Below are 12,124 nucleotides of genomic sequence, written 5' to 3' on the forward strand. Positions count from 1 at the left end.
AGGCAGATCTGTGACTAGAACCCAGGTTCTTCTGACTTCCGGGCCCAGGGTCTGTCCACTGCTCCATGCTGCAACTTCGCTGTGCCTCAATTCCCTCATCCATAAAATGGGGATTAAGACTGTGAGGCTCATGTGGGACAGGGACTGGGTCCAACCCGATTAGCTTGTATCCACCCCAGTGCTTCCCCTCTCAGGGTGGCACCTGGAGAGTTTCCAGTCCTCTACCAGTCTCGGCTATGGGAGGGAGAGTCAAGCCGAGGCCTGTCCATTCCATTCCCACCTTGGCCAGTGGCTATCGAGGGACAGGCCATCTGCTACAAGTCCAAACTCCCCTGTGCTGGGCAGCAGGGGCGACACGGGAGAGAGTCGAGGGCGGAGACTCCAATTTACGGCGTGGAAGGAGGCGATGGTCAACCGTTTCCGGATTTTGACCAAGAAAACTCTTTAGATCCACTACCAGAACGATGGCAGATGGAGAGCGGGGCCTTCTGAGAGAGATGTGTCCGTGCTGTCGCTACGGGTCGGAAACGACTCGACGGCATAAGACAAGACCCATTGCTTAGTACAGTGCCTGCCACAGAGTAAGCACTTAAAGACCATCAGCGATCTAGAAGGGGAGACAAACAAAATAAGTTACAGACAGGAGAAATGGCAGAGTGTAAGGATATGTACCTATGTTCTGTGGGGTTACTAGCAAACTTGCTAAGATGTACAGACCCAAGTTCGAAGGCAATGCAGAAAGGAGGGCAAATAAGGGCTCAGTCCAGAAGGCTTCTGGGAGGAAACGCCACGTGGCTTAGTGAGTAGCTGCATGGCTTAGAGGGTAAAGTACGGGCCTCGGAGTCAGAAGGACTCTGGGTTCTAATCCTGGCTCCTCTACATGTCTGCTGTGTGACCTTGGGCAAGTCACTTCACTTCTCTGGGCCTTAGTTACCTCCTCTGTAGAGATGATTAACTTATATCTGCCCTGGTACTTAGAGCAGTACTTGACACATAGAGATAGCAATTACCATAATTATTATTATTATGAGACTTTAGGATGGTTTTGAAGGTGGGGAGAGTGGTTGTCTGTTGGATATGCAGGAGGAGGGAGTTCCAGAGAGGGAGTTCCAGACCAGAGGAAGAATAAGGGCTGGGAGTTGCTGGTGACATAAGAAAGATAAAGGCCCAGCAGCAGGGGAAGGAGGCTGTCCCTGCCCCCCAGCCCCCCGGTCACCTGGATTCCCTCAGTGCCCTGCTCTAGCCTAGGAAGCTCTTAGCAGCAGGAGTATATTCATTCACTCATTCAATAGTACTTATTGAGCACTTACTATGTGCAGAGCACTGTATTAAGCACTTGGAATGTACAATTCGGCAACAGATAGAGACAATCCCTGCCCAATGACGGGCTCACAGTCTAAACATCTTCCCACCTGTCAGAACGTTGACCCGGTGACCGCTGGGGCAGGGCTGCCGTTGGGGCTTCTGGGCACGGTGGGCCGAGCGACGGACGGGAGCCGGAAATCCTGCTGCTCCTTTCGGGCTTGTCTTTCTCTTTGTCTTTTGTGGTCTTTCAGTCAAGCCGTGGTATTTACTGAGGACGTACTTTGTGCAGAGCACTGGACTTTCCTTCCATGTCGGCCACTGGCGTCGTTCCCCATCCTCATTCTAGATTGGGGAAGCAGAATGGCCTAGAGGAAAGAGCACCGGCCTGGAAGTTAGAGGAGCTGAGTTCTAATTCTGGTGCCACCAGGTACCTTCTGTGTGACTTTGGGCCAGTCACTGCTCTGGGACTCAGTTCCCTCATCTGAAAAATGGGGATTCAATTCCTGTTCTCCCTCCTACTTAAACCATGAGCCCCATGTGGGACCTGATTGCCTTATATCTACCTCAGCACCTAGTACAGTACTTGGCACATAGTATATTAATGCCATGATTATTATTACTGTGAAACCCCTGGGGCCAGAGAACATCTCTATTTCATTTATAATAATAATAATAATGATGGCATTTTTTAAGCACTTACTATGTGGGAAGCACTGTTCCAAGCTCTGTGGGCGGGGGGGGGGGGGGATACAAAGTGATCAGGTTGTCCCACTTGGGGCTCGCGGTCTTAATCCCCCTTTTACAGACAAGGTAACTGAGGCACAGAGAAGTGAAGTGACTTGCCCAAAGTCACACAGCTGATAAGCGGCCAAGCTGGGATTAGAACCCATGACCTCTAACTCCAAAGCCCATGCTCTTTCCACTGAGCCACGCTGCTTCTCGTTTATGTATTCCTTTCCCAGTGCTTTGCACATAGTAAGCACAGAATACATTTTATTTCTGCAGGAAATCCCTGTGAAGGTTAACATATGCACACAACACACACAGACACACACACACAGAGTAACTTCATCCTCCAATCTTTCTCTCAGGAAAGAATGAATTTAGAAATTTAAGCAGTCCTGTTCCCTCAAGTGTATTAGGTAACGTGTATACAGCTTTGTGGCCAAAGCATAGGTGAAATTATTAACCCAATCAATTGTCGCGGTGTGACCTAGTGGAAAGAGCACAGGCCTGGGAGCCAGAAAGACCCGGCTTCTAATCCCAGCTCCGCCACGTTTCTGCTGAGTGACCTTGGGCCAGTCATTCTCTGTACTTCAGTTACCTCATCTGTAAAATGGGGATTAAGACTGTGAGCCCCACGTGGGACAGCCGTGGCTCAGTGGAAAGAGCACAGGCTTTGGAGTCAGGGCTCATGAGTTCGAATCCCAGCTTTGCCACTTGTTGGTTGTGTGACTGTGGGCGAGTCACTTAACTTCTCTGTGCCTCAGTTCCCTCATCTGTAAAATGGGGATTAAGACTGTGAGCCCCACGTGGGACAACCTGATTCCCCTATGTCTACCCCAGCGCTTAGAACAGTGCTCGGCACATAGTAAGCGCTTAACAAATACCAACATTATTATTATTATTATTATTACAGGGACTGTGTCCAACCCAATTTGCTTGTATCCGCCCCAGTGCTTAGTTCAGTGCCTGGTACATGCTAAGTGCTTAACAAATATCACAATTATTACTTGAATAACAGAATTGTTCAAGGGAGGAGAGTGAAATAAGAAAGAGTTCATCCTCAAACTATGATGGCAGTTCTAGAGCTCTTTGCCAACTCCCTTTCCCCTCCATGGAGCCTTTACTCTTAAAAGCCCACAGTCTGACCACTTCCTTCCCTCTTGAGACTCCCATAAGGCTATGTAGTTCAGTCAGTCATATTTATTGAGCGCTACTTTGTGCAGAACTCTGTATTAAGCACTTGGGAGAGTATAATATAACAATGTAACAGACACCTTACCTGCCCATGAGGGTACATTCTAGAGTGGGAGACAGACATTAATATAAATATATGAAATGACAGATATGAACATAAGTGCTGTGGGTCTGGGACGTGGGATGAAGAAAAGGAACAAGTCAAGGCAACGCAGAAGGGAGTGGGAGAAGGAAAGGAAGCCTTAGTCAGGGAAGGCCTGTTGGAGGAGATGGACCTTCAATAAGGCTTCGAAGGCGGGAGAGTCGTCGTCTGCTGTTACCCCCAGCACTCCAATCATAATTAACAAATTTGAAATCACGATATTATCAACTCAAGTTTCAGGATACTCCTCCGTTGCTATAGCAGCTGTATACTCCAAAACGACAAGCTTATCACCGAGATACACTAAAAAAAATTAATCCTAAAAATGACCCCCCTAAACTCACAACAATACCACAATCCACACCGCCACTCATAACTAAATTTAACCCCCTATAAATAGGAGAATTAGAAGCAAAGCCAAAAACCCAACATCAACAAAATACTTCAGAAGTAACCAAAATAAATCATAATTTCTACTCAGACTTATGAGGATGGTGGGTTTTCCGGGCCAGAGGCAGGATGTGGGTGAGACACGATAGGCGAGATGGAAGTACAGAGAATAGGTTAGCATTAGAGGAGTGAAGTGTGCGGGCTGGGTTGTAATAGGAGAGCAGTGAGGTGTGTTAGGAAGGGACAAGGTGATTAAAAACCAATAATGAAGAGTTTCTGTTTGGTGTGGAGGTGGGTGGGCAACCAGTGGAGGTTCTTGAGGAGTGGAGCAACAAAGTCTGAACCTTTTTGTCAAAAAAAGATCCGGGCAGCAGAGTGAAGTTTGGACTTGGAGTGGGGAGAGACAGGAGGTGGGGAGGTCAGCGAGGTGGTTGATACAGTAATCAAGGTGGGATAGGGTAAATTCCTGGATTCGTGGGATAGCAGTTTGGATGGAGAAGATTTTAGTGATGTGAAATTTGAACTGACAGGATTTAGCGATAGCTTGGATAACAGCTTGTGAGACAGGAAGGGTGGTGGTGCCGTCTACCGTGTTGGGAAAATCATCTAACCAAGGGGGAGTATCTAGGTTAGAGGACCTAGTTTCTAATTCCAGCTCTGCCACTGGCCTGCTATGTGACCTTGGGTAAGTCACTTAATTGCACTGTGCCTCAGTTATTTCACCTGTAAAATGGGGTTTGAATTCATTCATTCAATCGTATTTATTGAGTGCTTACTGTGTGTAGAGCACTGTACTAAGCTCTTGGAAAGTACAATTTGGCAACAGAGACAATCCCTACTCAACAACGGGCTCACAGTCTGGAAGGCCGGGGGGACAGACAATAAAACCAAACAAGTAGACAAGCATCAATAGCATCAAAATAGATAAATAGAATTATAGATATGTACACAGCATTAATAAAATAAATAGAATACTAAATAAGTACAAATATACACAAGCGCTGTGGGGCAGGGAAGGGGGTAGAGCAGAGGGAGGGAGTAGAAGCGATTTGTTACTACTGTAAAGTGTTTATCATTCCCAAGGATATTTAGCAGATGACATGGATTATTATTATTATTATTGTTATTATCGTATTTGTTAAGTGCCTATTATGTGCCAGGCACGGTTCTAAGCCCTGGGTTGGATCCAAGCAAATCGGGTTGAAAGTCCCTGTGCCATGTGGGGCTCACAGTCTCAAACCCCATTTTGCAGATGAGGTAACTGAGGCACAGAGAAGTAAAGTGACTTGCCCACAGTCACACAGCAGACAAGTGGCAGAGCCAGGCTTAGGACCCATGACCTTCTGACTCCCAGGCCCCCGCTCTCTTCTCTATGCCATGCTGCTTCCCATGTTTCCTCGCCTTTAAAACGGACGAAAGAACACCGCTCTCCGTCCATTTTAGCAGGGGAGTCTTTTTTTTAAAATGGTATTTAAGAACTTACTATGTGCAAGGCACTGTACTAAGCAGTGGGGTAGATACAAGATAATCAAGTTGGACAGAGTCCATGTCCCATGTGGGGCTCACAGTCTTAATCCCCATTTTACAGATAAGGTAACTGAGGCTCAGATAAATTGAGAGACTTGCCGAAGTTCACACGACAGACAAGGGATGGAATCTTCTGAGAGGGATTCAACTGCATCGGAATTCCTCGTACCCACATCAGCACACAGCACAGTGCTTAACAATACACTATGTGCTTAATTCCACAAATATCAATTATTTTTCTTCATTCCATTTTGTTTTTAGACTGCTTTTTTGCAGTGTGGTCTAGTGGATAGAACCCGGGGTTAGGAGTCAGAAGAACCTGGGTTCTAATCTCGGCCCCACCACTTGTCTGCTGTGTGACTTCAGGCATATCGTTTTACTTTTCTAGGTCTCAGTTCCCTCATCTGTAAAATGGGGATGAAGACTGTGAGTCCCATGTGGGACAGGGACTGTGTCCAACCTGATTAGCTTATATCTCCCCCAGCGTCAAGTACAATGCCTGGAACATAGAAAGGGCTTAACAAATGTCATTAAAACAATGTGGAGAAATTGTCTTCTCAAAGAAATACCAATTCGTCTTGACTATTTCACAAACAAGAGTCTAACCCTCTCCTTGCTTTTGTGCCCTTTCGGAGGGTGGGGATTGTGATAATGATGATGATGATGATAATGGTATTTGTTAAGCGCTTACTATGTTCCAGGCACTGTACTGAGCACTTAGGCACTATGCTAAGCATTGTAGTTGGGCACAAGTTAATGGATAATAGTGTAACAAGGGCAAACTCTCTTAATTATGGAAAAAAAAAGAAAAATATTCCTAAACCCACTAAGATAAAACCAGCATCATTGAAAATGTAGTATGGAAGGAATTCCCCCTCTCGGGGTAGCACCTGGAGAGTTTCCAGGACTCTACAAAGTCTTGACTACAGGAGGGAGAGTCCAGCAGAGGCCTGTCCATTCCATTCCCAACGTGGCCAGTGGCTAGTGCGTGGCAGGCCATCTGCTACAAGTCAAAACTCCCCCGTGCTGGGCAGCGGCGGCATGGGAGAGAGTCGAGGGCAGAGACTCAAGTTTACTGCATGGAAGGAGACGACGGTCAACCACTTTTGGATTTTGACCAAGAAAACTCTATGAATCCACTACTGGAACAATTGCATTCATTCATTCATTCATTCATTCATTCAATCGTATTTATTGAGCACTTACTGTGTGTGCAGCACAGTACTAAGTGCTTGGAAATAATAATGCTGGTATGTGTTAAGCGCTTACTATGTGCAGAGCACTGTTCTAAGCGCTGAGGTAGATACAGGGTAATCAAGTTGTCCCACGTGAGGCTCACAGTTAATCCCCATTTTACAGATGAGGGGACTTAGGCCCAGAGAAGTTAAGTGACTTGCCCACAGTCACACAGCTGACAAGTGGCGGAGCTGGAATTCGAATCCATGACCTCTGACTCCCAAGCTCGGGCTCTTTCCACTGAGCCACGCTGCTTCCCGGAAAGTACAATTCAGCAACAAATAGAGACAATCCCTGCCCACAACAAGGCACAGTTTAGAAAGGGGGAGACAGACATCCAAACAAGTAAACAGGCATCAATAGCATCAATATGAATAAATAGAATTATAGATATGTAAACATCATTAATAAAATAACTAGAATTATAAATATGTACATATATACTCACAGGTGCTGTGGGGTGGGGAGGGCGAGAGCAGAGGGAACAAGTTGGGGTGATGGGGAGGGGAGGAGGAACAGAGGAAAAGAGGGGCTTAGTCTGGGAAGGCCTCGTGGAAGAGCTTCAAGGCTTCGAAGGGGGGGAAGAGAGTTAGTTTGGCGGAGGTGAGGAGGGAGGGCGTTCCAGGTCAGAGGTAGGACGTGGGCCGGGGGTCGACGGCGGGACAGGCAAGAATGAGGCCCAGCGAGGAGGTGAGCGGCAGAGGAGCGGAGCGTGTGGGCGGGGCTGGAGAAGGAGAGAAGAGAGGTGAGGTAGGAGGGGGCAAGGGGATGGACAGCTTTGAAGCCAAGAGTGACGAGTTTTTTGCTTCATATGAAGGTTGATAGGCAACCACTGGAGATTTTTGAGGAGGGGGGTGACATGCCCAGAATGATTGCAGATGGAGGTAGGGCGCTCTGGGAGAGATGCACGCGTCGCTATCGGAGACGACTCGACGGCTTAAGGCAATTGAAGGAATTCACTGGGAGCATTTCTGTCCTGCTTTTTCAGGATTGGCTGAAAGTTATTTGTTCGTACCTAATAATAATAATAATGTTGGTATTTGCTTAGCACTTACAATGTGCAGAGCACTGTCTAAGGGCTGGGGTAGATACAGGGGAATCAGGTGTCCCATGTGAGGCTCCCAGTCTTAATCCCCATTTTACAGATGAGGTCACTGAGGCACAGAGAAGTGAAGTGACTCGCCCACAGTCACACAGCTGACAAGTGGTTTGGACTTCGAGGTACATGATTGTGTGGGGACTCTCTCATTGGCCAATTAATCTGCTCATATGCCAGCTGCTGCTAGGGACTGTTACTACCTAGTCTCCGGGGGATGCCCTGAGGCTCCTCAGCGTGGAGGAGTTGGGGAAAGGCAAGATCGAATTCAGTCAATAGTATTTTTTGAGGGCCTATTGGGTGCTGTACTAAACACAGTCAAGGGAAAGATATGGCCGTTGGGCTCATGAATATTATACTCTGACAGAGAAAATATGCTGACACTTAACGGGAAGGATTAGGGAAGCCCAGTGGATAGAGCACGGGCCTGGGAGTCAGAAGGTCGTGGGTTCTAATCCCAGCTCCTCCGCTTGTTTGCTGTGTCAGCTTGGGCAAGTCCCTTCACTTCTCTGGGCCTCAGTTTCCTCATCTATAAAATGGGAATTAAGATTATGAGCCCCATGTGGGACATGGACTGTGTCCAATCTGATTAGCTTGTATCTACCCCAGCACTTAGGATGGTGCCTGGCACTTAGCAAATACCTTTTTTTTTTAAAGGATAAAGGTACAATTGGGATAGGAAAAGGAGGGAAATTTCAAAAGGGGAATAATAAGTGAATGAATTCATTCAATCATTCAATCGTATTTATTGAGTACTTACTGTGTGAGGAGCACTGTACTAAGCATTTGGGAGAGTATAATATATTTTTTATTACCCCATTTATTTTGTTAATGAGGTGTACATCCCCTTGATTCTATGTATCGTGATTATGTTGTCTCATTTCTTTCCGTCTGTCTCCCCCGATTAGACTGTGAGCCCAGCATTGAGCAGGATTGTCTCTATCTGTTGCTGAATTGTACATTCCAAGCGCTTAGTACAGTGCTCTGCACAAAGTAAGAGCTCAATAAATACTACTGAATGAATGAATACAATACAACAGTAAACAAATATACACATACATCAACTAGTAGATATAGCAGTAATGACGATGATGACATTCTCTGAGCACTTACTATCTGTCAACACTATGTTAAGGGTAGATACAAGATAATCAGATTGGACACAGTCCCTGTCTAATGCAGGGACTCACAGTCTAAGAAGGAGGGAGAACAGGTATTTTATTTTCATTTTACAATCAACCAACACACCAATTGTATATATTGAGAGCTTACTCAGTGCAGAGAACAGTATTAAGTGTTCAAGAGAGTACAATATAACAGTTAGTAGACAAGTATCCTACCCACAAGGAGCTTACAATCTACAGATGAAGAATTGGGGCAACTGAGGCAGAGAGAAGTGCAAATTCGTGAAGCAGTCCATATTTTTAGATTAAGCCCCCCTTTTAAAAATAATAATAATAATGTTGGTATTTGTTAAGCGCTTACTATGTGCAGAGCACTGTTCTAAGCGCTGGGGTAGACACAGGGGAATCAGGGTGTCCCATGTGAGGTTCACAGTTAATCCTCATTTTACAATTGAGGTAACTGAGGCACCGAGAAGTTAAGTGACCCGCCCACAGTCACACAGCTGACAAGTGGCAGAGCCGGGAGTCGAACCCATGACCTCTGACTCCGAAGCCCGGGCTCTTTCCACTGAGCCACGCCGCTGCCCTTTTCCTCAGCTTCCTCTCCCCTCCCTGTCGCCCTGACTTGCTCCCTTTGCTCTACCACCCGAACCCTGCCATACTGCACTTATGTATATATGTACATATCTATAATTCTATTTATTCATATTGATGCTTTTTTACTTGTTTTGATGTCTGTCTCCCCCCTTCTAGGCAGTGAACCCGGTGTGGATGGGGATTGTCTCTCTTTATTGCTGAATTGTACTTTCCAAGTGCTTAGTACAGTGCTCTGCACACAGTAAGCACTCAATAAATATGATTGAATGAAAGAAGTGACTTGTTTAAGGTCGCACAACAGGGAAATGGTGGAACTGGGTTTAGAACCCAGGACTCTCATGCTCTATTAATTAAGCCACACTGCCTAATTCTAGTTCTACTTATAACACACGTTTTTCGGACTCAATTTGGATATAAGGTAAGGATTAGAAAATATTTTTCCCACAATAGGAGTCTCTTATGGCTCAAACACGATGCACAAGTTGGAGCAAGTAGGTCGGGTGAAAGAAGAAAAGGAGGATGTGTGCGTGTGTGGCTTCGCTCTAGGCCTTTACTGCTGTACATTGATTCAGTCATTCAATCGTATTTATTGCACGCTGTACATCTTGGCCTCTGCCTCTACTTGACTCTGCAGTACTTGGTTTCCCAACTTTACAGAAAATAACCAGTGAATGAGAAATGCGTAAAGTGCTCTGCTAATGGTGGACATTTAAAAAAATGCCAAGTTTTTGTGATAATTGTTAAGCGCTTATTATGTGCTAGGCTCTGCACTAAGCGCTGGGTTAGATACAAGCTAATCAGGTTGAACACAGTCTGCGTCTCGCATGGGCTCACAGTCCCAATCCCCATTTTACGGATGAGGTAACTGAGGGCCAGAGAAGTGAAGTGACTTGCCCAAGGTCACGCAGCAGACAGGTGGTGGAGTCGGGATTAGAACCCAGGTCCTCTGACTCCCAGGTTCGTGCTCTATCCATTAGGCCAGGCTGCTGGTCTCTAGGCTGAATTCGGTCCCCAAGACCCCAGGTGAGAGCTGGGTGATATGAGGATAGAAGGACCGTTAATGCGAAGGTGGATTTGGGGGTGACATTAATAATAATGTTGGTATTTTGTTAAGCGCTTACTATGTGCTGAGCACTGTTCTAAGCGCTGGGGTAGACACAGGGGAATCAGGTTGTCCCACGTGGGGCTCACAGTCTTAATCCCCATTTTACAGATGAGGGAACTGAGGCACAGAGAAGTTAAGTGACTTGCCCACAGTCACACAGCCGATTAGTGGGTGGCAGAATGATTCATAAATAAGGGAACATTTCCAGGGGAGTTTTGAAGCTGGGGAAAGTTGTGTTCTGGATGATTTGGGAAATATGGAAGCAGCATGGCCAGTGCTAGAGCCCGGGCCCGGGAGTCAGAAGGTCATGGGTTCTGATCCCAGCTCCTCCACTTGTCTGCGATGTGACCTTGGGGAAGTCACTTCACTTCTCTGTGCTTCAGTTACTTCATCTGGAAAATGGGGATTGAGATCGTGAGTCACAGGATTTAGCAACAGACCATGAGAGTTAAAAGACAGCAGGTGCCGAACAATTCTCCAAGATGGCCTGTTTGTGGGAGAGAGAAGTTATAGTAATAGTATTTATTAATCAATCAGTTGCATTTATTGAGTACTTACTGCGTGCAGAGCATGGTACTAAGCATTTAGAGTACAATATAAGAGTTGGTAGGCAAGTTCACAGCTCACAATGAGTTCACAGATTGGATGGGGAGACACACATTAATGTGAATAAATTATGGATACGTACACAAGTGCTGTGGGGCTGAGAGAGAGGGGAATAAAGGGTGAAAATTCATTCAATAGTATTTATTGAGCACTTACTATGTGCAGAGCGCTGTACTAAGCACTTGGAATATACAGTTAGAGAAGCAGTGTGGCTCAGTGGAAAGAGCCCAGGCTTTGGAGTCACAGCTCATGGGTTTGAATCCCGGCTCTGCCACTTGTCAGCTGTGTGACTGTGGGCAAGTCACTTCACTTCTCTGTGCCTCAGTTCCCTCATCTGCAAAATGGGGATTAAGACTGTGAACCTCACGTGGGACAACCTGATGACCCTGTATCTACCCCAGCGCTTAGAACAGTGCTCTGCACATAGTAAGCGCTTAACAAATACCAACATTATTATTATTATTATTCCAATTTGGCAATAGAGACAATCCTGCAAATCCAAGTGTGCCTAGCTTTACTAGACATAAATACACAGGTAGGAATTAGCTACGGTCTGTGAACCTTGAGGGGCTCCCAATCTGAAAAGATAATAATAATGTTGGTATTTGTTAAGTGCTTACTATGAGCCGAGCACTGTTCTAAGCGCTGGGGTAGATACAGGGTAATCAGGTTGTCCCACGTGAGGCTCACAGTTAATCCCCATTTTACAGATGAGGGAACTGAGGCACAGAGAAGTTGTGCAAGGGGAGGATGAGTTTCAGTATAATGAGATTTAAGAAAACCCACTCTCCTCCGCTTCAAAGCCTGGAAAATGGGGAATAAGAGTGTGAGCCCAATGTGGGTCAGGGTCTGTGATCAACCTGAATTTCTCGTATCTACCCCAGTGCTTAGAAAAGTGCTCGGCACATAGTACGCGCTTAACAAGTACCGTCATCGTTATTATTCTGGTCCAGAGGCAGAATGTGGGCGAGAGATCGGCGGTGAGATAGAGGAGACCGAGGTACAGTGAGAAGATTGGCATTAGAGGAGCGAAGCTTGCAGGCTGGGTGGTAGTAAGAGAGCAGTGAGGTGAGGTG

This window comes from Ornithorhynchus anatinus, chromosome 2 (assembly GCF_004115215.2).
Source record: "Ornithorhynchus anatinus isolate Pmale09 chromosome 2, mOrnAna1.pri.v4, whole genome shotgun sequence".
In the NCBI taxonomy this organism is placed as follows: domain Eukaryota; kingdom Metazoa; phylum Chordata; class Mammalia; order Monotremata; family Ornithorhynchidae; genus Ornithorhynchus; species Ornithorhynchus anatinus.